This window comes from Protopterus annectens, chromosome 16.part0 (assembly GCF_019279795.1).
Source record: "Protopterus annectens isolate FY-2018-M chromosome 16.part0, PAN1.0, whole genome shotgun sequence".
NCBI classification, from domain to species: domain Eukaryota; kingdom Metazoa; phylum Chordata; order Ceratodontiformes; family Protopteridae; genus Protopterus; species Protopterus annectens.
Window position 1 is genome coordinate 262955763 of NC_056750.1, and position 26219 is coordinate 262981981.

A 26219-nucleotide genomic window follows, 5' to 3' on the forward strand; every position below is an offset into this window, starting at 1 on the left:
CACTCAAGTCCATGCTACGGGCATTTGGAGACCAGTTTAAGAGGGAGTGGGACAAATATGTGCTCATCTGTTTGCTTACAGAGAGGTTCCCCAGGAATCCACAGGTTTTTCACCCTTTGAGTTGCTGTATGGGCATAGGGTGAGGGGACCTCTAGATTTAATTTGTGATGAGTGGGAAGGTGAGTGTGAATCTCACAAGGAGTCTGTTGTGGCATATGTCCTAAACCTCAGGACAAGGCTCAGGGAACACATGAACTTGGCCCAGGAGAACCTGGCAGAAGCCCAACAACAGAAAAAAGTATGCTATGACAGGAATGCTTGAGCTAGATAGTATGCTGTAAGGCAGCAGGTAATGGCTCTCATTCCTGTCAGACACAACAAACTGCAAGCAGCTTGGGAGAGACCCTACATGGAGGTAAGAAAGGTAAGTGATGTTAACTACATGGTGGAACTGCTAGGCAGGAGGCAGGGGCACAAGCTGTACCATGTTAACATGATAAAACATTACCATGATAGGGAGGCCCTTGTGCTGAGTATTTGCAGTGGGTTGCAGAGGGAGTCTGAGGGAGATCTGGTGACTGATCTTCTCAGTGAGGCTTGGACTGACATCTCAGTGGAAGGGGTAGCAATGTCCCAGCAGTATCTCCTACCCAGGTTCGAGAAATCTGAGCAGTGTTACAGACGTTTGGGGACATGTTCACTGGGAAACCAGAGTGCACCCACCTGGTGCCGCACCAGGTGGATACAGGACCCCAAAGGCCTATTAAGCAGGCCCCTTATAGGATGCCTGAGAGAGTCAAACAAACTCTGAGGGAGGAGATATAGGAGATGTTGGAACTAGGGGTAATTCAAGAGTCTAACAGTCCCTGGGCCTCCCCAGTGGTGCTGGTGCCAAAGAAGGATGGCAGCACCAGGTTCTGTGTGGACAACAGGAAACTAAATAATTGCACAGATGCTTACCCCATGCCTAGGACAGATGAGGCTGTAGAGCAACTGGGTGGGGCTAAGTACCTTACAACCATTGATCTTACCAAGGGTTACTGGCAGGTGCCCTTGACTCACAGTGTTAGAGAGAAGTCAGCCTTTGTGACTCCTTTTGGCTTGTATGAGTTCACAAAGATGCTCTTTGGGATGAAAAATGTCCCAGCAAATTTCCAGAGGCAGGTAGAGCATATCCTAGCAGGAGCTGGAGGATTTGCCCCTGCTTAACTAGATGATATTGCCGTCTACAGCCATTCCTGGCAAGAGCACCTTCAGCATGTCCGGGAGGTGCTGGACAGACTACAGAGGGCAGGGTTGACCATTAAGCTGAGCAAATGTCAGGTGGGTATGGCAGAGGTCTCCTACCTGGGACATAGAGTGGGGAGTGGTAAGATTAGGCCAGAACCTGCCAAAGTGGATGCCATTCAGGCATGTCCTGCACCTGTTACTAAAAACAGGTAAGGGCATTCTTAGGGACAGCAGGGTACTACAGAAAGTGTGTCCCCAGTTATAGTACCATAGCTTCTCCCCTCACAGACCTGACAAGGAAGAACAGGCCAGATAAGGTAGGGTGGACCACAGTATGTAAGCAGGCATTCCAGGAGCTTAAGGAAGCTTTGGGAGGACACCCTGTGTTAGCCAGTCCAGATTACAGCAAATAATTTGTTGTGCAGGTGGATGCTTCAAACCATGGGATGGGGGCTGTACTTAGTCAGATTTTTTCAGAGGGAGAATAGCACCCAGTGGTTTATCTCAGTCGTAGGCTCCAACCCAGGGAGGAATGCTATGCAGCTGTAGAAAAGGAATGCCTAGCCATAGTGTGGGCACTGCAGAAACTTCAGTCGTATCTGCATGGAAGAACATTCACTGTAGTGACAGATCACAATCCCTTAACATGATTACACACAGCCAGCCAGCAAAATGCCAAGCTGCTAAGATGGAGCCTAGGGTTGCAAGCATATGATATGCCACTGCAGCACCGCAGTGGGATTAGCAATGCCATTGCAGATGGGCTCTCAACACAGGAAATGGGGTAAAGTCTACTCAGATAGACCTAACCCTCTCAAGCAATGTTTCTCAAGGGTCACTTGATAAACTAGCTTTGAGTTCTACAGGTGGGGAGATGTGTGAAGATAGGTGAAGGCTGCCAGCCTAGCTGGATAGAATTTTGTAGATAATTCTGTCATTTGTAAATATTAATGTAAGCCATAGGCTTGTTCTCCTAAATGTGAAAAGACTATTTGATGTTGAACGGAAAAAAATGTAACAACAGTGCACTCTGCTGTAAGAAAGCTAAAAAGTCGAGCATGTCACGACTGTCTTTGATCTCAGGGCTCGGAGCCGAGATGTTTGGATGAAGGAATTCTGGCTATTGTTTTGAGAGCAGAGTTAATTGCTAGAATTTGCATGTATAATTTCTTTTCTTGCTCTGGCTTCCTGACCAGTGGCAAGATCAAAAGGGCTATTAACCTCTGAGTTTCTGTTAGCCTGGGAACCAGAAAGAAATGATGTAATCAGAAATGATTCAGTGGTACTGTGTTATCAATTTAAGGACAGAAAGAATGAGAGCATTTGAGCATTTGTCTTGAGAACATCCAGCTCACCAGCACTGCCTATGCTCTATATGTAAGTTTATTTTAGAACTGTGTTTTCTCTTAGATATAGCTAGCAACTAGGAAGATTACATTTAGTTTTTTTTCTGTATTGATGTCAGAACTTTTCTACTGTATTATTTTAATTATTTCTCTGTGATCTCTGAACTATTGACATGCACTGTGTAGTAAGAAGTATTGTCTTGTGTTTTTATTATGAATTATTAAATATTTTTAAACCTTCCAACTGTGGCTGTTTTGTGTAGAGATAATTTAAGCTCTAAGAGTACATTGCATGAATTTAGTGATATTGTACAAAGCCACTCCAATAAGCCTTGACTGTTCAGTTGCACTTACCATTTGGATAATAATATTGCACCGTATAATTGGACACCCTTTCATAAGAGCCTTTTGGTAGCTGATAAATATTAGTGGGTGGTGGCAAGTGGTACTACCGTATAGTCTGGGTAAAAGGGGCACAACTGGAGAACCTGTGCCAGCCTTCCCCAGGAATGTCTGTGTGGTTGTATATAACTCTTATCTCAAAGAATGTGTGTGTCAGCTACTTGGGCAGGGACACGAAATACTGGTTGGACAGAGAGGGTTCTGGAGGTTTTAGCCTGCCCACTAGGCTGAGATCTGGACCCTATAGCTGTGGTAGTGGGGAGTCTTACTGGGGACCTGGAGAGAAAAGGAGAAACCAGCCCCAAACTGACTGTGATCTCTGTGTGCTCTTAAGGGAAATTGTACTTTACTGTGTGTAGGAAGCCCCTCACTGGCGTTAGTGGTGAGGATTGAGGCTCCTTGATTGCTGGGCCAGTGCACGGGCATCACATATTAAATGAACTACCCAAAAAAGAACAAACGGGGATACTTGAGATTAACATAGGTAGGCTTGTAAAGGCTCTAGGGCCTCTAGCCTAGTAACCACATATGAAACTATAAAGCTGCTCAAACTCCAATGCAGCAAAAACGTGTAGGTAAGCCCAGGTCATCTACTAGAATATCGTTTGGATGTTGAAGGTAACTGTAGCATCTGGTAAAAACCTACAGACACAGGACACTCATGCAAAATAAACAGAGGAGGCAGCGCATCTGGGAAATGAACCAGAATAAACTCTGTAAGGCAACAGTAATAACTACTGTATCATTGTGACATATATTTTTAAATATTTTAAACTGCACAAAAATATGCTACATCTACACAACCCTCCCCTGTTCCCTATCCTTCCACTGCTGATCCACATCCTCACATTTATTACATGAAGTGGCAGAACCATTATCTTCCTTCATTTCAAATAAAATGCTCACATTTCAGTGCCACACCACAAACCTGGGATAATTATTAAAATACATTTCTGTGTAATATTTCAAGAAATGTCTCTAACATTGAAAGTGACACCAATATCTATGTTTCGGAGCCATTACTGTAATCCCACATGCAGCTTTTAGAATGTAAAAAATGACTTCAGTTATACACATACACTTAACTGAATCACACAGCATATTCATTGCTAGAGTGATCCCCATCTTTGCACATTTGGGCCAGCATTCCAGTTAGTGTTACATTCTTAACCTGTCAGTGATCAGAAATATTGCAAGCTTAGTATGGATTTATAAGATGTGTGCAGAAATACTAAATAACAAATCATGATTAAAGGAAGAGGCACAGATCTGAAAAATCCCTGCATGAACAGATAATTGTCTACATGTTAATTGTTATAAATGCCTTATAAAGAAGTATAACAACAGTTTGTGTTCAGTGAAAATGTGTCATTTTAAGGAGGGGTAGTCTTACCGTCATGTTTCAAGCATATTTAATATATACTTAATTAATATCTACTTTATTTTATTTTATATACAGCTTTGTTTGCTCTCTAGCTGATCATCAACTGATCTCTTGGGTCGTCCTACAAATCTATTTACTTTAATGTCTTTGACTCAATACATTGAAGCTGAGACCATACCAGTGACAAGTTGGGAAGGAGAGGTAATATTGTCAAACATGCTGTCTTGTGTGGCAGGGATTTTTTGTATGCCCTAAATGCACAGTGTTACTGATACCATGTGCATCTTTGCACGTAACATCACTTAACTCTGGCTTCCTTCAATATTGAAATGCAAATGGCAATTTGCCAAAGACATGTCAGAATCATAGGCAGAAGCCCCTTCCTCCTTCCTTCTTAGAGTGGAAAAACCTAGCAAAAAGCCCCTCGTTCCCACCTTCTCCGTTCCTGGTTCCTTGAGCACCTGAGCTGCTCATTCAACTTGGGTCAGTTCTTTTTTTTAAGATTTTACATTACCGAAGACTAAAATCCATCCATCAGGAAGCCTCGTGACTTCACAGATTGCACAATAATGTTGGAAGGTTTGTTATAAGTAGTTTTGTCATTAATGTAAGATATAAGAAATGCACAGAAAATATTGCAGGACACTTCTTGTTCACAAGACGAAACACAGTATTGTAAGATCTGCTAAATGACTAGACCAGTTGTTCCCAAACTTTTTCGATTCTCAGCTCCTTTGCTGAATTTAGGTTTTCCCAAGGCGCCCCCCGCGGCGCTCATAAAGGGCATATTTTAGGGGTTCCCAAAGTGTGCGCTGTGGCACCCTGGGTAGCCGGGGCTTCCTCACAGGGGCACTGTCAACTAATAAGCTTAGCTGCAAAATGAACAGCGAACAGTTTGCGGTTTATTTTGCAGTTAAGCTTATTAGTTTGTGGCGAGTGTGAGTGAATGCAGGAATGAATGAAAAGTGGCTGTGTATGTGTGTGAATGAATGAGGAATTGGTTGTGTGTGTGTATGTGTGAGATTGGAAGAGTGAGAGCAATGTGTGAATGAATGCAGGTATGAATGAGGAAGTGACTGTGTGTGTGTATGTGTGAGATCAGAAGAGTGAGAGGGATGTACAAATGAATGCGTAAGTGGGTGAGTGGCATGTGGGTGTGAGATCGGGAGAGTGAGAGCAATGTGTGAGTGAATGTAGTTATGAATGAGGAAGTGACTGTGTGTGTGTGTGTGTGTGTGTGTGTGTGTGTGTGTGTGTGTGTGTGTGTGTGAGATATCAGACCTCTCAACTGTACAGATTTTCGCAGAATGTCCAGATTTTTGCCTCTTTTTTTTTGGTGTGTTCCTGCGAAAATTTGTACTTTTCTGGCAAATAGTTGAGGAGTGAAGTCATTAAATAATGACACACATTTGAGTTTAAGACTCCACATCCTTCAGATAATTCATGCTAATGCAAAACCTATTATTCTATCAACTTTCTAAGTTTGTAAGAGCAATATTTAAAATCTGTTCCTATCTGACCCCCCCCCCCATCATTTTAGGTTTTGTCCAGATTTAATGCAAAACCTATTATTCTATCAACTTTCTACATTTGTAAGAACAATATTTAAAATCTGTCCCTATTTGTCCCCCCATCATTTTAGGCTTTGTCCAGATTTAAAAAGTCTGGACATAGCCTAAAATGATGGGGGGGACAAATAGGGACAGATTTTAAATATTGTTCTTACAAACTTAGAAAGTTGATAGAATAATAGGTTTTGCATTAACATGAATTCTCTGAAGGATGTGGAGTCTTAAACTCAAATGTTTGTCATTATTTAATGACTTCAATCCTCAACTATATGCCAGAAAAGTACAGATTTTAGGAGGAACACACCAAAATATGAGGCAAAAATCTGGACATTCAATCAAACACACACACACACACACACACACACACACACACACACACACACACACACACACACACACACACACACTTCCTCATTCATACCTGCATTCACTCACACATCGTTGTCTCTCTCTCTCCCAATCAAACACACACACAGCCACTTCTTCATTCATTCCTGCATTCACTCACACATCACTCTCCCGATCACACACGCGCGTGCGCACACACACACACACACACACACACACACACACACACACACACACACACACAGCCACTTCCTCATGCATACCTGCATTGACTCACACATCGCTCTCTCTCTCCCGATCAGACACACACAGCCACTTCTTCATTCATTCCTGCATTCACTCACACATCGCTCTCACTCTCCTGATCTCACACACACACACACACACACACACACACACACACACACACACACACACACACACACTCTTTTGCTTTCATGCACGCATTCACTCACACACGCAGACAGACACACACACTCATACAGGCATTCAGTTGCTTGACAAATCAGCTGCTAAGTTTCGCAGCGCCCCTGTGAAGATGCCGCAGCTCCCCAGGGCACCATGGCTAACAGTTTGGGAACCCGTGGACTAGACACTTTCTTCATTTAACTCAGTAGAGAAACATTGTACATGAATTAAATAGTTATGCACCTCATAATACTTTATTAATAATCTTCGCATTAAGTCAGTATAAATCTTTCTGCAGTTCTTTTACTCTTTCATGTCAGTTTGGTAATTGTACGCTGCTTGTCTATCAAACAGACAATCACAGTTTGAAATTTCCAGGCAGAGCTGGTGATATCAAGACTATAATGATTTGTATCATCAAAAAACACAGAATCATCTTATTTTATTTAGAGAGATAATATGCAGTCACATAGATATAATCATCGACAATTTTTAAAAATTCTAGATCAAATACTCATATCAGGCAATCACGTAAATGGAAGCAACAAGGAGTTGTTAGAATAGTGACGTCATCAGGGAATCAGCCTTCCATTCACTTGAAGTCTATAGTTATGGGATCAAATGTGGAATCTTGCAGTAAGCCTTCCACTGGAACATTAGCTTTGAATTCCCATGAGGCTGCTAGAAAGAGAAAGGACCGGAAAGCGAGAGAGAGAGAGAGAGAAAGTAGAACTGGATTGAAAATGGACATCCAGTTCTTTACATGCTACAGTGGACTAATTAAATAATCACTCCTGTATAGGTCCATATGTTCATAGGTATGTACTAGGCTAATGACCAACAGGGCCTTTATAAGCCTAGCCATGCAACCCAACCCAATTGTGTTCCTATGTACCAGAGGATTATGTTAGGAAGTTTCTAGAGGTTATTTGTGGGGGGGCTATTTCAGTTTGGGATTGCTGTCTGCCTCTGTCTATCAGAGACATGGGAGCCAGACCTAGGGTGAATTTCTGATTTCCCATCCATCGGTCAAGGTTATACTTAAATAGGTGTAGGAATGGTCTCTGCATCATGATGATGTGGAGCCTGTTCCAGAGTATGGGGATCCTCTGAGACACATATCTGTCTCACCAACATGTCTTATTTATGTCACAAACAAAATATAAATCCTTGGATTTAGTGGCTCTGATGCTGTTCATTTTGTGGATGTGCAAGAGGTTCATCAGAGCTAGATCCGAGGATGTCTTGTAAACCAGGGATTGATTGACTCTCAGCTACCTGTAAGAGACAAGTATAGAGACGGGGCATTAAGTTGATCTGTACAGGACAATATGTTTATACCCTGGATTCTCCTGGTAAGGAACCTTTGTGGGCATTCCAACTGTTGCACATGTCTAGTCAGGTACATGCCAAAGGGAGCATTATACTTAAAGATGGCTCTGATAATTGCCAAATAAATTGGCGCTATGACTTCCTTGGACCTGGATGCCATGCTCTTACTTACAAGTTGGGTGGCATAGAATGATTTGCTTGCTACCCTGGCCACATGTTGATCAAAGGCCAGATTATAATCTACATATGTTCCTAGATCCCTGATTACCTGGTCAGCTCTTAGGGGTGTCTTATCGATGGAGTAATAATTCTGGGTGGCAGTTTTCCCAAAAGGCACTATAATGGATTTCTTGGCATTGAGAGCCACCCTACTGGAGACGCCCATATATCAGAACTGTCCATAGTGTTCCTTATTAAACTGAAGTTTATTTCTTTTAGTTTTTTTAACATACATTAGTCCCATGGTTCACTAGATACAGTGTACTAATGATTTTATGGAATTTGTGTATTAAAGTATATATTGTATAGTAACAAAGGAGACTCTTCTTGTTTCTAATAAAAGGAGGTGTCACATACCTCATATGTGATGCAGTGTACCTTTAAGAGTTAGAAGTAATACAAGATGAGATTCAACACTTGTAAGTAAAGGTTTAATAAACATGCAGCTCTGTATATCTGATGATGTCATCTATAGCAGAAATGTGGTATTGCAATGTTTGTGAGTTTTGTGCTGTCAAAACGCTAATCTAAGTATGGGCTTGTGTGAAATTGTTATTTTAAATGTACATTTTGTGAATGATTTACTGTTAGTATGTAAAGCAGAGGAACAAAAAATTTATGATTTTTTTGATGTATTAAATGACGATAGATTTGGACAGAAATTTGTCTACCATTAATAAGAAGAACATTGTATTTTTTTTTAATTTAGCATTAAATGCAGTGATTGGACAGGTACAAAACTGGATCATAAAGAAACCAGTGCCGATACGTCTTTGCATAGCTTGAGTTATCATCTAGAGTTTGTTAAATTTGCTACTCTAGCTAGATGAAACTACAGCAAATGGAATGATTTTTTGGTAGATATTTATTTATTTATAAAAGGTCTAACAATGTATTTTACAAGTCTATAGAAAAGCATGTATTATAGACTGAATTTGATTGGCATCAGCCAGACAAACATTTATGAGAAACAAAATGTATATAAATTTAATGGTAGTAGAAATGATGTTGATAGTATATATTTGGTCTGCCAATGTAATGTGTGTGCAGAGATTCTTTGTAAACCAAATAAAGAATGTTGGTCTTTAATTACACAAGATAAAGATTCAAAAACTATTATTCCAATTAAACTTAAAACTGCATATATATGAGGAGTACCAGTATACAAAATCTACTGCTAAGCAGTCATTTTCAAAGACCTAAAATAACCTCATGGGTATAATCTGGAATGTCAGCATAAAAATGAAATGCTGTTATGGTGGTCATAGCGTGTGTACGCCTATGATAAGTAAAGATGAAGCATTTACTGATAAGCTTAAGGTAAAATTATGTACTATGCATTTTTGTGACTGCAGTAATGTAGTCTATGTTATTCAGGCTATCTGTGGTAAAACATATTTTGGGGAGACAGAAAATTTTCTTTGAAGTTAAAAGAACATTGTAGAAATATTAAAGATCAGAATTTTAAAAGTCCCTTACGTGAATATTTTTATAATTAATATAATACATTGAAGTCAGGGATAGTTATAATCATTATAATAAAGTGGTTATAGATGTTAATGATTTTTACCCTATTTTAAGATACAAAGAAGCATGTTTTATTCTAGAGTTTAGTAATCTTACTCCTAATAGTCTTAATCAATAAATTAATTTGAGTTCAGATGTAGGTTAGTTTTTTTATTTGGGTCACTATTAATGTTTTGATATGTTTTAGTTATTTTATTTTTTTTATGTGATTTGGGTGCTGCTTGACAAAGATATTTAAATTAACTCTTTGTTTTATTTGCTATATGTACTTCCTTGAAGGCTGATCGGGTTGAGGCACTGGAAGAAATACCAATAAAACTGGACTATTTTACTGATGAATTGATCATAGAGGTGTTTTATAAAGATCTCTTTGTATACTTTGTTTCCTAAATGGTTCATCTAAATGCTTTAAGTAGGAACTCCTCTTTTATAATAGGTCCATCCAGCAATCACCAATTAAGATTGAGAAGCAATGGAGCTATTAATAGTGTCAAGCAGGCTCTTGATGATCCCCTCTTTAAGTTGTCCAGCCTAAGCCTTTTCACAAGATATATTCCTGAGTCATGGTGCACTCTGGTGGTCATGCCCCACCCCATAAGGGTGGTCCAGCTACTGACTTGGGTAACTACTGAGCATTAGCCATACTAGCCTTGTCTGATTCTTGCTGCCATGGAATGCATCGTCACTGACCTCATAAACCAAGACATTAAAAATGTCAACAGGTTCAACCTGCAGCAATTCAGCTTTAGAGCAGGTCATGTGATCTTCCATCTGGGAACATTTGATCATCCAATAGTATGATTTACCATTAACTTAGCTACACAGTGTAACCAGTCAAAAGTGAAGGAACTGCAGACCATCCCAAGGTGGAACAGTGCCAACAAACAAGTGTGAAGGTGATGGGGCAAAACAATGGGAAAACACCTAAACTTATAGAAGCAGCTTAATTCTGAATGAAACATTTGTGTAAAGTGTAAAGAAGAAAACATGCACTATGGTTTTCCAGCAATCTGACATCCAGAGTTTGAAAAATTACATCATTTAGGATGCTTGGGAGGGTGGCCTAATGGTTAAGGTGTTTGCCTTACAAACATAAGGTACAGGGTTTGAATCTCACAGGGGATAATTGGCTAGGCTTAAAATGGCTCACAAGGGCATTTAGCCTAGTACTAACCTATGAACCTTTATCAAAGCAGTGAAAGGAAAAAACAAACAGTATAAACTAAAGCAGGAAGAGGTAGGTGATAAAATGAAATGCCCCAACATCGGAAAATACAACAGTTCAGTGAAGGGGACTAACATTGTTATAAATATATAAGAAAGAAAACAAGAAGGATGGGTTATGTAACTAAGTACAGTAGATGCATGGAAAATGATGATGAAAGGCACAGCTGCTAAATAAATAAATAAATATCACTGCTCAGTTTTCATTAATATTAGAGAAGGGAGATCATATCCATGCAGGACAAGATCTAAAATAAGGGCAGGGGGTGATCCCAGTTCTTTCAGAAAATGAAGGATCTAGAAAGAATTTCAAAGACTAAAGCCACAAAAACAATATGGTCATGGGATTAACCTTAACTAAACTGCAGTCTGGTAATACAAGCAACTTACCTTGTTTAATAAGTTGTGGAAAAATGTAAGGTTTCTGTACAGAGGAACCACCCAGATGTAATAAACCTTGACAAAAGTGGGAGCAGGAAAACAGATAAAAATTTCTAACTTGCCAGTTTGACTTCACTTGTTGGGCAAATAATACAATTACTGCAGAATAAATTTATATATAGGAATCAGTGGAGGACTCCATTGAAGACAGCACTGACTCATGGTACTGAGATCACAGCAGAAAAATGAAAGATTTCTTCAGTTAGGTGATCAAGATGTTAGGAGAAAGTTATATGGACATGGCCTGCTTGGATTTAAATGGCATTTGTAACAATAAGACAGAATAAATTACTCAATTAGAAATACTTGGGTCCTAGATTGTTAGTATGGATAAAATACTGGCTACTGACTAGGTCAACTTGCAAACCCCCCCCCCCCAACACACACACACACACAAATACAGAGAAAACCATCTGTTTAGAAGTGAAAGGATAATAGCTCATTTGGGACTCAAACCCAGTACCAGCATATCATGCTGGTATCACAGCCACTGATCCAACAAGAGCCTTTTCACAGATAGGTGTTGAAATTTCCCCTAAGAGTCTTATCCTTTCAGCTAGTAATCTCCCAGTAGGTGATCAGGACCAGATTACAAACCCACATATACATACAAAAACAGCAAAAGCCCTCTGCTTAGGCATTGCCGGAATCATAGAAATGAAAGGATAATACTATATCTCGTTTGGGATTGAACCCAAGACCTCCAGTGTATCTTGCTAGTAACACTGCCACTGGACTAACAAACGCTTCCAGATAGACAGGTGTTGAGTATTTCATTAAGAGACTTACCCTTTCAGGTAGGAAGGCTTCAACACGGTAATCAAAGGTCAAATTACAAATCCTCCCGCACACAGGCTACTGACAAGGGTACATAAGGTTATAGTAAAGTAAGTCCACTCAGACTAAAGTGTCCGATGAAAAATACTGAGGTTCCAGGTGGATATTTGGAAAGAGGGAAGGGAACATGGAAGGAAATGCTTGATATATTGCTGATAAAGTTATTTAACTAAGCTGATATGCAAGAAATACAAATATAGAAAGGATGAAAAGAGGCTTGGCAAAATGAAAAGCAAAAATGCATTTGAAAAGCCCCCCCCCCAAAAAAAAAAATAATATGCAGTGTGATGGGAATGGAATAACAAAGGATGGCAGAGCTCCATGAAATCAACTGGTTAAGTAAAAAATGAAACAAAATATCTAGGAAGGGTGGTAATGTTCTAGGATACACAGGAAAAGATATCACAAGTAAAATCCCAGAAGTTATTATTATTGGATAATAATAATTGGCAAGACTCCATTTAAATTATAACTTGCAGGTCTGAAAACCACATCTTCAAATGGATATAAACATGATGCAAGTGACTGAGAGGAGGGTGGTGGGAAACAGCTAGAGCTATGGAGTATATTTCTAGTCCTGCTTTTTTGGGTTCACATATTAATATTAACTGTTATCATGCTTCTGTGTAGACCTTTTTCTCCTGTCTGTGTGTATATATATATATATATATATATATATATATATATATATATATATATATATATATAAGTTCATAGGCAGGTACAAGGCTATCGGCCCAAGGGCCTACGTAAGCCTAGCCAGCAAGGTTCCATAGCTTATGCCACCCAAGAAAGTTATTTTCCTGTGCCACTGTCCAGCAGAGACACAGAAGTGATCCTCGGGGTGTATTTCCTATTACCCATCCACTCATCAAGATTTTTCTTGAAGAGTGTTAATGAAGAACTTTGCTTGACATAGATGGGTAGCTTGTTCCAGAGTATAGGAAGTCTCTGGGACAGGAATCTATCCCTCCAGCGTGTCCTGTTTATTGTGATGACAAGGTTTAGGTCCCTAGAGCATGTAGTTCGGATGGATTCGAATTTCTTTAGGTATAGCATGTCCAGCAGCTCTGGGTTTGACATAGCTTTATATGTTAGGCAGAGATCACCTCGGAGTAGGCGATATTCTACTGAGTAAAGCTGGAGTTTTTTGAGGTGGTCAGTGTAGGGCATTTGTTTGAGGCCAGTAATCCTCTTTGTGAGGTACTTCTGTGGCCTTTCCAGCTGCTGCAGATGTCTTGTGAGGTACATTCCAAAAGGGGCGTTGTACTCTATAATGGGTCTAATGAGTGACGAGTAGAGGGGAACAATGACATCTTTTTTTTTTTCCTGGATGAGAACCCTTTTATGATGTGGTGTGCCACATAGAAGGACTTCCTGACTACTGTGCCGATGTGACTATCAAAGGAGAGACTACTGTCCACCTGGCTCCCAAGGTCTCTTATCACGCATTTGGTGTTAAGTAGATTGCTGCCTGTATGGTAGTTCATGGGCACAGAGTTTTTACCAAAGGGGATGACACTGCACTTTTTGGCATTGAGCTTGAGGCCATGGCTCTGACACCAGGCATCTGTCTCAGTGAGGCCCTTCTGTAGGATGTCCACATCATTTGGGGACTTGACTATGGCTCCTAGTTTGTAGTCATCTGCAAACTTTGTTAGACAGAGGCCTTTTGTGTTTACCTGTACTTCAGAGAAGTAGATACCAAACAGGAGAGGTCCCAGGACGGAACCCTGTGGTACTCCACTTGTCAATGCTTTGAGGTCAGATTTGGAGTCTGCAACTTTTACAGTGTGAGTTCTGTCAGTGAACCAGTTGGCAACCCATCTTGTGACATAGTGATTTATACCTAGTTTAGTGAGTTTAGCTATAATTCCAGAATGGGGGATGGTGTCGAAAGCCTTGGCGAGGTCAAGATAGGCCGTGTGAACCACCTTACCCTCATCCACGGCTTTGGTGACTGCCTCAAAGAAGTCGATCAGGTTCAAGAGGCATGATCTGCCTTTCACAAACCCGAACTGGGTGGGATCCAGAGTTTGGAGGTTACCAGTGTCTTTGTTTATGAGTTCCATGATGATACGTTCCATGGCCTTGCAAACCAGGCTCATCAGTCTAATAGGTCGATAGTTCCCGGGATCAGTGGCGGCTCCCCCTTTGTGGAGTGGGATAACTGATGCTATGCGCCATTCAGTGGGCACAAAGCCTGATGCGAGTCTATTATTGAACTTGGTGCTTAAGTGGGGAGCCAGTTTGTTCTGAAGTTTTATATATATATATATATATATATATATATATATATATATATATATATATATATATATATTTTTTTTTTTATTCCAAATGTTTTCAGAAAATATAATTCACAGAAAACAGAGGATTTAAACCTTGACTTTAACTGACATAGTACTGGGGATTATGCACTTAACACACATAGCCTCCCCGAAACATGATTTTTATTATCTGGAATATGTACTGAATTGGTCAACATATGTATAAGACAGTTCAGGCCTATCACTCTGTTAGATATCTAGTGTATAATGGGGAGAAGAGCAAAGATCATTTTAGTGCAAAAGATAACGCTCGTAAGAGTAAGTAGCTTTATTCAGTACTGAGCACAAATGCTTAAAACAGTTTAATGTTATTAATAAAAAATCTATACTTTAGTAGAAACAGCAGCAGCAAAAATAAAATCTATGTTAATGATTAAGCATCTAGTAAACTTTTATATGCAATCTTGTAGGGGTTGCTCTGCTAACTAACGCAAGTAAAAGATTTCAGAACCAATATGGGCTGAAAAATAATCAAATACAATTGACAGTACAATATTTACTCTTAACGTGCATCATGCTACATTAAGCATTTATTGGCCAAGACAACAAAGTCTTATTCAGACGTACAACTTCCCTTTTCTCAGTGACCCATGGTATATAAAAAAGTCTCACTGGAATCTCCCTAACAAAAAAAAAAAAAAAAAAAGGATTTAAACAATGTATTCTGATACCTGAAAATTTTACAAAGAGAAATATTTACCCCAAATCCCTTTGAGTACCTCTGATTAGTTGGTCTGTGAATGAGGACAGCAAACTGTGATTTCTGTGACTGGAATAGGCATTTCCTTTATCAGAGCTTAAAACAATAAATAGATACTGGTTTTACCACGGTGCTACTGACCAGTACCACCCTGTCATGCGGTCCTTGCAAACCTCATTAATCCTACCATTTTTATTCTGTACTGAACAGGTATGATATGCTTCATTTTTCTTGTTGCACTTAAACTTTATTTTTTTGGCATTTCATTACTATGACTCCTCCTTCAGGTAGCCTTTGCAAGAATTAGTTTGCATGTACTTAAGTGCACATGAATAGCAGGCTGACATTTTTAACTTACAGCCTTAATAATGCAGTTAGCTGCTCACAGCATCAAATGATCACTTAGTATTGTACAAAGAAAATTACTTTTTTTTACACATCACAACACTGGACTTTTACATTGTTATTACTTCTGGCTAAAATAATCATACATGCAGTTAATACATTTATTCTGCCCTATTTCCATCCTGCTCTAACAGCACATCAGTTCTTTAAAGCTAATATAATTCATCCTACAATATCATCTGGCTAGTCCAGGAAGCTGATATGCAGCCATGCTACACTGGCTCCTATACATTGTAAAGATTTCTACCTCAGAAAAATAATCTTTTAAATTTTCACCTGCCCCCATCAATCAAACCCATCTTCAAAACAATAATTAACAATCTTAATTAGAATCTTATGCATGGCTTACCTGACAATGTCTTCCTCTTTCAAAAACGTGTCTCCATCTACATAGCCACATAAAGCTACCTACAGTATTGAAAATGCAAAGGAAAAACAATGTAGACTTTGTAGTTACCACTGTTTTTCTAGTGCAGAACTTCAGCAATAAAAGTTCAAACACCCATTAATAAAAATCTGACATAATTGTTAGAGCCATCATTCAAATAATGGGTTTATGAAAAACCCAACACCTATGACATTTCCTGTTAACCTACCTCCCACCACTTCTTCCAGTACTGTTACTTCTTGCTAGGGGTCATTTACTTACTCCTGGCCCCGGAGAAGGACATGCTTTCCTGTGAAACCCCACAAGCCTGCAGTAGGCATGTTTGCAGTCCCTTAAAACTGCTGAGAAGTAGAGGCATCTGCAATGACTGTGCAGGTGGTATAGAGGGATAGACTCCTGACTACAGCCCAGGTGTCTTGAGTTTGATTACTGTCTTGGGTGCTTGATGGTAGAGTTAGTGTCAGATGGGTGTGTCCATCCTGAGGAGGGAAGAAGTGTGTGTGTGCCTGCTATCAGTCCTTTGCATGTCCCGCCTGTTGGTAGCTGCTGGACAGATGCAGGATGGTACAGATTTAAGGCACAAAGACTGAGACAACCACAATGGCTGCCTTATTGATGACCGTACCAGCTGACCCTTGCCCTGGTGATGAACAAATGGACCAGTTTGCCAAGAGGTGGCTGAAGATTGGCAGGATGTGGGAGCAAAATGTTTCAAAAAATTAGTGGCTTCTGCAATAATCTTTTACAGCTTCAGGCAGTGCTCTATTTATCTACAGTCCCGACATTCTTGATATCTCAAAACCAGGATAAAGCCTGACATAAAAAATTACATTGCAAGATAAAAAATTTTATGGTCTCATGGAGCACATGAAGGTGCAGGTTATGTAGCAATAAATGTGAAATATACATTAGCCTGCTCTTTCCTGCCCTTTCAAATCCTTCTATGTACATTAATAGATTCCATTCTAATTTCACTTTGACTCAGGCATGTCGAACAGGTTGTCATAGGCTGCCAGTATATCCTTGCAAAGCAACAAAAATCATTATGAAGCAAAATTTATGGAATTGTAACACAGATTGGCATCGGTCCTGCAAAACTGACACAGCCTCAGACTCGTTTATTAGACCTAACCCAAGTAATACAACTTACTACAAGTACTAAGAAGACTTCAGGTAAACAATGTAGTCTACCCTGGAGTTAGTATCCATTCCCAAAAGTTTTTGTTGCAGACATTTCTCATAGATTCAATAATTAATAATTCTCTTGTATTAATATTTCACAACAAAATTAGATGGACTAACCCAGCCACTGGGGATGCACAAGCCAGTGCATTTCTTTGTGCCGGTCCCAAGCCCGGATAAATGGGGAGGGTTGTGTCAGGAAGGGCATGTACTTAAGTGCACATGAATAGCAGGCTGACATTTTTAACTTACAGCCTTAATAATGCAGTTAGCTGCTCACAGCATCAAATGATCACTTAGTATTGTACAAAGAAAATTACTTTTTTTTACACATCACAACACTGGACTTTTACATTGTTATTACTTCTGGCTAAAATAATCATACATGCAGTTAATACATTTATTCTGCCCTATTTCCATCCTGCTCTAACAGCACATCAGTTCTTTAAAGCTAATATAATTCATCCTACAATATCATCTGGCTAGTCCAGGAAGCTGATATGCAGCCATGCTACACTGGCTCCTATACATTGTAAAGATTTCTACCTCAGAAAAATAATCTTTTAAATTTTCACCTGCCCCCATCAATCAAACCCATCTTCAAAACAATAATTAACAATCTTAATTAGAATCGTATGCATGGCTTACCTGACAATGTCTTCCTCTTTCAAAAACGTGTCTCCATCTACATAGCCACATAAAGCTACCTACAGTATTGAAAATGCAAAGGAAAAACAATGTAGACTTTGTAGTTACCACTGTTTTTCTAGTGCAGAACTTCAGCAATAAAAGTTCAAACACCCATTAATAAAAATCTGACATAATTGTTAGAGCCATCATTCAAATAATGGGTTTATGAAAAACCCAACACCTATGACATTTCCTGTTAACCTACCTCCCACCACTTCTTCCAGTACTGTTACTTCTTGCTAGGGGTCATTTACTTACTCCTGGCCCCGGAGAAGGACATGCTTTCCTGTGAAACCCCCACAAGCCTGCAGTAGGCATGTTTGCAGTCCCTTAAAACTGCTGAGAAGTAGAGGCATCTGCAATGACTGTGCAGGTGGTATAGAGGGATAGACTCCTGACTACAGCCCAGGTGTCTTGAGTTTGATTACTGTCTTGGGTGCTTGATGGTAGAGTTAGTGTCAGATGGGTGTGTCCATCCTGAGGAGGGAAGAAGTGTGTGTGTGCCTGCTATCAGTCCTTTGCATGTCCCGCCTGTTGGTAGCTGCTGGACAGATGCAGGATGGTACAGATTTAAGGCACAAAGACTGAGACAACCACAATGGCTGCCTTATTGATGACCGTACCAGCTGACCCTTGCCCTGGTGATGAACAAATGGACCAGTTTGCCAAGAGGTGGCTGAGGACTGGCAGGATGTGGGAGCAAAATGTTTCAAAAAATTAGTGGCTTCTGCAATAATCTTTTACAGCTTCAGGCAGTGCTCTATTTATCTACAGTCCCGACATTCTTGATATCTCAAAACCAGGATAAAGCCTGACATAAAAAATTACATTGCAAGATAAAAAATTTTATGGTCTCATGGAGCACATGAAGGTGCAGGTTATGTAGCAATAAATGTGAAATATACATTAGCCTGCTCTTTCCTGCCCTTTCAAATCCTTCTATGTACATTAATAGATTCCATTCTAATTTCACTTTGACTCAGTCATGTCGAACAGGTTGTCATAGGCTGCCAGTATATCCTTGCAAAGCAACAAAAATCATTATGAAGCAAAATTTATGGAATTGTAACACAGATTGGCATCGGTCCTACAAAACTGACACAGCCTCAGACTCGTTTATTAGACCTAACCCAAGTAATACAACTTACTACAAGTACTAAGAAGACTTCAGGTAAACAATGTAGTCTACCCTGGAGTTAGTATCCATTCCCAAAAGTTTTTGTTGCAGACATTTCTCATAGATTCAATAATTAATAATTCTCTTGTATTAATATTTCACAACAAAATTAGATGGACTAACCCAGCCACTGGGGATGCACAAGCCAGTGCATTTCTTTGTGTCGGTCCCAAGCCCGGATAAATGGGGAGGGTTGTGTCAGGAAGGGCATCCGGCGTAAAACTTCGCCAAATCTTTTCATGCAGTCACCAGTTAATATTTTCATACCGGATCGGTCGAGGCCCGAGTTAACAATGACTGCCACCAGTACTGTTAGCCAACAGGGTTCTGGTGGAATTTGGGCTACTGTTGGCCGAAGGAGAAGAAGAGGCGGAAGGCATGGCCAAAGGCAGGAAGGGAGGAGAAAGGCTAGGACTGTGGTAGTGAGGGTTGGAACTTTGAATGTTGGCAGAATGACTGGTATAGGGAGAGAGCTAGCTGATATGATGGACAGAAGGAAGGTTGGTATATTGTGTGTGCAAGAGACCAGATGGAAGGGGAGTAAGGCAAGGTGTATTGGAGGTGGGTTCAAATTGTTTTATCATGGTGTGGATGGGAGGAGAAATGGCGTAGGAGTTATTCTGAGGGAACAGTATGCAAAGAGTGTTTTGGAGGTGAAAAGGGTGTTGGATAGAGTGATGTTTATGAAGCTGGAAATTGATGGTGTAATGATTAATGTTGTTAGTGCATATGCTCCACAAGTTGGGTGTGCAATGGATGAGAAAGAAAAATTCTGGAGTGAATTGGATTAAGTGGTGATGACTGCACCCAAGGGTGAGAGAGTGGTGATTGGAGCAGATTTAAATGGGCATGTTGGTGAAGGGAGCAGTGGGGATGAGGAAGTGTTGGGTAGGTATGGTGTTAAACAAAGGAATGCAGAAGGTCAGATGGTAGCAGATTCTGCGAAAAGGATGGACATGGTTGTGGTGAATACGTATTTTAACAAGAGGGAGGAGCATAGGGTGACATACAAGAGTGGAGGAAGATGCACACAGGTGGATTATATCTTATGTAGGAGGGCCAGTTTGAAGGAGATTGGAGACTGTAAAGTGGTGGCTGGAGAAAGTGTAGTTAGGCAGTAGGATGGTGGTTTGTAGGATGACGGTGATCAAGAAGAGGAGGAGGAGTGTGAGGGCAGCACCAGGGATCAAATGGTGGAAATTGAAAAAGGGTAATTGTGAGGTGGAGTTCAGGGACGTGTTAAGACAGGCACTGTGTGGCAGTGAAGAGTTATCAAATAGCTGGGTAACTACAGCAGAGCTAGTAAGGGAGACTGCTAGAAAGGTGCTTGGTATCACATCGGGACAGAGGAAGGACAACAAGGAGACATAGTGGTGGAATGAGGAAGTACAGGAAAGTATACAGAGAAAGAGGTTGGCAAAGAAGAAGTGGGATTGTCAGAGAGATGAAGAAAGTAGACAGGAGTATAAGGAGATGAGGTGCATGGCAAAGAGAAAGGTGGCAAAGGCTAAGGATAAGGCATATAAAGAGTTGTATGAAAGGTTGGACACTAAGGAGGGAGAAAATGACCTGTACCGATTGGCTAGACAGAGGGACCGAGCTAGGAAAGATGTGCAGCAAGTGAAGGTGATAAAGGATAATGAGGGAAACATACTCACAAGCGAGGAGTGTGTGTTGAGGAGATGGAAAGAGTACTTTGAGGGGTTGATGAATGAAGAGAATGAGAGGGAGAGAAGGTTGGATGATGTAGGGATAGTGAATCATGAAGTACAATGGATTAGCATGGAGGAAGTAAGGATAGCTATGAAGAGAATGAAGAATGGAAAGGCTGTTGGCCCAGATGACATACCTGTGGAAGCATGGAGGTGTTTAGGTGAAATGGCAGTGGAGTTTTTAACCAGATTGTTTAATGAAATCTTGGAAAGTGAGAGGATGCCTGAGGAATGGAGAAAAAGTGTTTTGGTACCAATGTTTAAGAATAAGGGTGATGTGCAGAGCTGTAGTAACTACAGAGGGATTAAATTGATCAGTCACAGCATGAAGTTATGGGAAAGAGTAGTGGAAGCTAGGTTAAGAAGGGACATGATGATTAGTGATCAGCAGTATGGATTCATGCCGGGATAGAGCACTACAGATGCGATGTTTGCTCTGAGAGTGTTGATGGAGAAGTACAGAGAATGTCAGAAGGAGTTGCATTTTGTTTTTGTAGACATAGAGAAAGCATATGACGGGGTGGCTAGAGAGGAGTTGTGATATTGTATGAGGAAGTCAGCAGTGTCAGAGAAGTATATAAGAGTGGTACAGGATATGTACGAACATAGTGTGACAGTGGTGAGGTGTGCGGTGGGGGTGACGGATGCGTTTAAGGTGGAGGTGGGGTTACATCAAGGATCCGCTCTGAGCCCTTTCTTATTTGCAATGGTGATGGACAGGTTGACAGATGAGATCAGACAGGAGTCCCCATGGACTATGATGTTTGCAGATGACATTGTGATCTGTAGTGAGAGTAGGGAACAGGTGGAGAAGACCCTGGAGAGATGGAGATATGCTCTAGAGAGAAGAGGAATGAAGGTCAGCAGGACTAAGACAGAATATATGTGTGTGAATGAGAGGGAGGATGGAGGAATGGTGAGGATGCAAGGAGTAGAGGTGGCGAAGGTGGATGAGTTTAAGTACTTGAGATCAACAGTTCAGAGTAATGGTGAGTGTGGAAGAGAGGTGAAGAAGAGAGTACAGGCAGAATGGAGTGGGTGGAGAAGAGTGTCAGGAGTGATTTGTGACAGACGAGTACCTGTAAGAGTGAAAGGGAAGGTCTACAAGAGGGTAGTGAGACCAGCTATGTTATATGGGTTGGAGACAGTGGCATTGACAAAAAGGCAGGAGTTTGAGATGGATGTGGCAGAGTTAAAGATGTTAAGATTTGCACTGGGTGTGACGAGGGTGGACAGGATTAGGAATAAGTATATTAGAGGGTCAGCCCAGGTTGGAAGGTTTGGAGACAAAGCCAGAGAGGCAAGATTACATTGGTTTGGACATGTGCTGAGAAGGGATGCGGAGTATATTGGGAAAAAGATGCTGAGGATGAAGCTACCAGGTAACAGGAAAAGAGGAAGGCCTAAGATAAGGCTTATGGATGCAGTGAGAGAGGACATGAAGGTGATTGGTGTGACAGAGCAAGATGCAGAGGACAGGAAGAAATGGAAACAGGTGATCTGCTGTGGCGACCCCTAACGGGAACAGCCGGAAGAAGATGATGATGATGAACAAAATTAGATGGACTCCAAATGCAAAACTACAGCCAGTGTCCTAATATGTAAAATTTTAAACTACAAATTCATGACACATATCAGACCTATGTTCACGTTGGTGTAGCCATGAATTGTTCAAAACCTGCCTGCTAAGCATCTTAAACTTCATAGCCCTTATCAGAACTAAAAAATTTCCCAGGAATCAAGCCTTATACCAAACAAATGAAAGACTGGAATGCTGCATAGGGAAATGTTTAAAATGTCTGAACTTTCCATGCATCACTGCATATAAAGACAACTCTTTAACAAAGATAAACTCATAAAAAACAGTAGACCTTTTTCCAAGGAGCAAATATTTATTGGTTAAGTGCTTTCGTTCAAAGAACTTCTTCAGAACAACAATTCAATTAAAAAAACACCCATAAATACTCATCATATGTCACATGTAAAAACAGAACCAATAAAAATGAAACACTAATCAAGTCTGTAAAAGTCAAATACCGTAAAATTTCAATTTCAGTAATGCAGTAATGGAACAAGATTCATTGATTTGTTACAGGCATTGAGCAATAATTGCCATACCAACCCTTTTTTGTCTGTGTGCTGCATTTTATACAGGAAAGAGCAGTAGGAAATTCAAGAGGCGGATGGATAAGCACATTTTAGACATCAGGAACAAAAAAACTACAAATGCATTATATAGGCATGTGGAGAAGAATGTAAATCACAGTTTTAATTTTTTTAGTTATTTAACAAGTCAAAAAATATGCTCAGGGATGGGTTATTGAGAAACATTTTTACATGTGACATATGATGAGGGCTATTTATGGGTGCTTTTTATTGAATTGTTATTCTGAAGAAGTTATTTGAAAAAGCGCTTAACCAATAAATATTTGCTCCTTGAAAGAAGGTCTACTGGTGTTTACTGGTTCTTAGTCTGGTATCATGCTGCTGTGATATATACACTCATGTTATAAATAGTAAAAAAAAAAAAAATACAGTACATGACTCAGTAACAAGGTCACTCACATAAACCCCAAAATTCTGGAAAAATATAAACTCACGTACCACTCCAGGCTGATCTATTTCTAAACCATTCCAAAACAGATAATACCTTAACTATGGAAATTAAATTCTGCAAACATTTTTCTAATTTGTCACAATCACGTCCTATTCATGCCATCAAAGACTGCAATCCTAATAGGTCTCTGCCTATACCAAAAACTAAGTTTAACACTGACTTACTACTTTTAGATGTCTCATCTGCAACTATTTATAAAGTATTAAAGAAACTCAAAATATCTTGCACATGTCCAGATACCATATCCCCCACTCTATCAAACATAGTGCTGAAGCCTTATATTTCCCAGTATGTACACTAATCAATAAATCAACCCAGAGAATATGTTGTCCCTCTCTCCTGGATGACTTTTTCAATAATCTCTCCATAAAGATAGTCACTCCATTGAATCAGGCCAATACTGGCCTATTGTACTTCTCTATTTTACAAAATGCATAACAATGCACTCATCAACATTGTTGCAACACTTCATGGTTAAAGTCATTCTCTGAAACTTTCTGCATGTTTCAGACCATGGCATAGTAATGAAAGGCTCCAAATCACAAGTGTGACACCTGAAATTCTGGAAAACAAACTACAATTATAAGAAAATAACGAATCCCAAAAATCATTCTACCACCATTAACTATTTTTGCAGGTGGTGAGGGTTTTGTCCCTTACATCCTTCAGAGTGGACCATTCCTCTCAATTGCCCAGAATTTCACAGAATGTCCATTTTTTACCACACATTTTTGTCCCATTCCTCATAAAGTTTGTGGTTTTGGGGCAGACTTGAGTCACTAAATAGTGGCATATGTTTTAGTTTCAGACTTCATATCCTTGTAAAATGCATGCTAATGCAAAACCTGCTATTCTAGCAACTTTCTATGTTTGAAATATTAATATTTAAATATATATCCCCGATTGGGATCTTTGTACCCACTTTATTTTTGGTTTTGACAAGAATTTTTGAGCTAAGAGGTTGAGAGGTATGGTGTGGATACTTGTTACCTATGTATTCTCATTTCAAAATCATTGTAGCTCAGAGTAGGGGAGAACACTCAGGAGGTACTACATCCTCAGTATGTATTTCTCCCATTTTGTACATATACTTCTTCTGTTTGGAGAATTGCAAGTATAGCCCTTGGAATATCAACAGGCACTTGTACTGAATCCACCTTTCTAACTGAAGCATGAGTGTCATCTTTTTTGACCTGTCAGTCATTTGACATCATCACAGACTATTTCTAGATTACCCAAATTACAGCATGCTAGAACTAACCTCAAGTGATTCACTGGCTACCTTGCACATTGTTCTCTGTCAGTGAATTTTCTCATCATACCTCCATTCCATAATTGGTTCATTCTTGGTCCCTTGTTGTTTTCCATATTCATCAGTAACATGTATCCAGCACACGTCACTCAGTACACAAACAATATCACATTGCATTCCTCTTCCAAATTCATTGCTAGGATTTGTTCCCGAACACCTTCAGTTTCATACAAAATGTTTTGGAAAACTCTGACCTAAATCCTACAACTATGTTCTTACACACACACACACACACACACACACACACACACACACACACACACACACACACACACACACAAAATAAACTAATAATAGTAAAATTCCATCTAGGTCTTACTTAGAAATGTGTTCTTTTCTTGTTATTGCAGATTATTTTTTTGGAATTTCAATACTCACAATTTTAAGTCTTGCAATTGCAAAGGGGAGCCTTTTGGTATTATGTCCTGCTCTTGTCGGTAACCATACAGTGAGCTTCAGAGGAGGTTGTAGCAACCGACGATGAATGCATTTCTGAGGCCTGTGGAGATAATAGAAGTACAATAGGCCTGCAGTGGTATAATTTAATGGAGAAACTAAAGGTCTTCCTGGAGAGCAGGATAATGCCTCCCCTGATAAAACTATTGATTAGTATAGATATTAATAAAACACGGATTCATGCCAAGAATTGAGTAATGATTTGAAAGGTTTAAAAGCAGCATTAAGTGTCGGGACAGTTATAGAAGAGGAACTGAGATGGTAGAACAATACAGCACAGTATTCCTCAGAAACAACAAGGTAGGATGACGACAACCTGAAGAAGAGAATATAAGAATGGAATGGGACAAGTTGGCAAAACTTGTGGGGGATCTGAACCTTCTAGGAGCAGACTATAAGATTCTGACCTCCATGGTACAGAGGCAACGGGAGCTGATTGGTCTTGACCAATGCAGAGGATGTCATGGATGTCCATGCACCATAAGCCATCTGTGGTCATACCACTGCATGGTTTAGAATTGAAGGGAGAGTGAGAATAGAAAGACAAAGGCAATAGAGGGGGATTTTAGAAGAAAGGATTATGCTGTGATAGGAGCAACATGAACCAATAAACAAGATATAGGAATGGTTCATGGATGGAGTATTTAGGGCTGTGGACAAGGGTATAAGGAAGAGGCAAAAAGAGTTGAAGGCAGATGTGACTACACAGGAAAGTGAAGCTAGCATTTAGGATAAAAAAGTAGAAACGAGGAGGGAGAGAATTATGGGAAGTACAATGTAAGGAGGTTAATGAAAAGGATCAGAAAAAGAGAAGGAAAGGGTTTGCCAGTTCATAGCATGAAGAAAGAAGAGAGAAAAATGGAACTAGCTTGTATGAGGAAACATGGGAAGAAGAACAAAAAAGTAGGACAAAAAGCAGATATATTAAATAAATACTTTGCTTCTGTCTTTACCAATGAACGCAAGGAAAGGGAGCCATGT

The 26219-nt window shown here is 40.0% G+C and overlaps 1 long non-coding RNA gene across 1 annotated transcript in view; it reads right to left on the reverse strand.

Annotated features, from left to right (window-relative positions):
- The window catches only part of LOC122790410, a 48821-nt gene that overhangs the window by 17842 nt on the left and 4760 nt on the right, over positions 1–26219 (reverse strand). Inside the window, exons 2-3 of the long non-coding RNA XR_006363014.1 lie at positions 17923–17981; positions 16054–16112 (exon numbers count right to left, since the gene is read on the reverse strand). This is a non-coding gene — a long non-coding RNA (uncharacterized LOC122790410). The remainder of the gene's footprint in view (positions 1–16053; positions 16113–17922; positions 17982–26219) is intronic.